Source organism: Pteropus medius, unplaced genomic scaffold, assembly GCF_902729225.1.
Source record: "Pteropus medius unplaced genomic scaffold, Ma_sr-lr_union100, whole genome shotgun sequence".
NCBI classification, from domain to species: Eukaryota; Metazoa; Chordata; class Mammalia; order Chiroptera; family Pteropodidae; genus Pteropus; species Pteropus medius.
Genome location: NW_024342644.1, coordinates 524,387 through 525,985, shown reverse-complemented (window position 1 = coordinate 525,985; position 1,599 = coordinate 524,387). Strand labels below are relative to the sequence as shown.

At 32.5% G+C, this 1,599-nt stretch overlaps 1 pseudogene; it reads right to left on the bottom strand.

Moving 5' to 3' along the window:
* Positions 1 to 1,212: 1,212 nt before the first annotated feature.
* Positions 1,213 to 1,331, bottom strand: LOC120605649 (uncharacterized; annotated as a pseudogene).
* Between the last annotated feature and the right edge of the window lie 268 nt (positions 1,332 to 1,599).

Below are 1,599 nucleotides of genomic sequence, written 5' to 3'. Positions count from 1 at the left end.
CCTAATTATAGAGATGTCAATCTCAAAACCCACAAAAGAGGGAAATTTGAAAACATTCTGGATTTTTATTATACTATTGAATGAATTGTGTGGTGTTTTTATATATATATATATAGCTAGAGGGAGACAGCTTTAAATGAACTTTTCGCAGGGAAAAAAATAGGTGAGTGTTTAACAGAAAAAAAAGGAATTGACAGATATATAATTATTTTAGTGTCTCCACTTTGTTTCTTTCTTCCCCTTTGTCAGCTGCCTTCTCTCTTGACTCACCAACATACCCCCTGCCTAAAGTTATTTCGTTCAGGACTCTTTTATCACATGTACAAAGCAGACTAAACAGGCATCTGTTCGGATTTTCTTCTTCAGGTGAAGCATGCACAGTTGAGCTCCAGGAGTTTAGGGATTGAAATCTTCAGAATCCTGGGGGATTTGGCCCATAGCAAGAGCAATAGATTCTAAAGTTATATACAGAAGAACTGCCCTGTAATTAGCAGTTTTCAACACAAAAACTCTTCATGTGGGTACAATCCAGAAGGATTCATAAAAAGTCCACTGAACAATTTTAATTAGAAAGGAACCAAAAAAATGTTATATTCATTTTTAAGATGAATGCCAGATGTGAGTTTTACTGTATGTACATGTCAATAATCTCGTTATCCTACTGGCATCAATAATAATCACAATTCAGATGAAGGAAACAAATGTCAGAGGTTATCTGCAAGAAGTGTTTTACAAAATGAAAGGGAAAAGACAGGACAAAAATTCTAATTTTATGAATTGTAACCTCTCATCTCTATGTATGGTAGCTGTTTCTATTAACTTGACTCTACATAGAGATGTCATTAAAATCCAATAGATCTTATAAAAATATTCATGTTTCAAACATTTAGAAGGCTACCGTTTGTTTCAGGGTGATGCCTCAATATATGTTTTGGTATTACATTGTCAAAGATGTATTCACCCTTCACCTAAAATTTCTAAAACAGAAAGACCAAAGCAAAACATAAACTTGTTATATATATATTTTTATTTTTGAAATTAAATTATTTATAAATTCTATATAAACAAAAGTACATAAAATCAGTTCTACGTAATGTTAAATTATGACTTATTTGTTTTTTTCTGTTTGTTTTTAGGTGAGGCAACCCTTGGTTGACCTCACAGATTGCAAAGACATTGTCAGCTTACAATCTCTTATTTTTTTATTTTTTATGCCTACAGCACCTGGTCTTCCTAGGTAGTCTTCCATCCAAGTACTAACCAGGCCCAACCCTGCTGAGCTTCAAAGATCAGATAGGATCAGGCTTGTTCAGGGTGGCATGGCCGTAGACAAATTATGACTTATTTGTTACTGAATTATATTATCACAGCTATTAGAAACTATATTTTGGATCTATTATATAAAAGAGAGTGACTGACTAAGAAATTGCTTTAGCAATAGTACCATCTTTATTTAAAAAATTCTTACTTGACATTATTCTTTGACATTCAGCATTCATCCTATGAATAAATATTGATAAAGTTCAGATGGCATTACTTTCATAAAATCTTGTCGGTGGATTGCTGGATGAGTTTTTATTATATATTGGCTGAAATTGG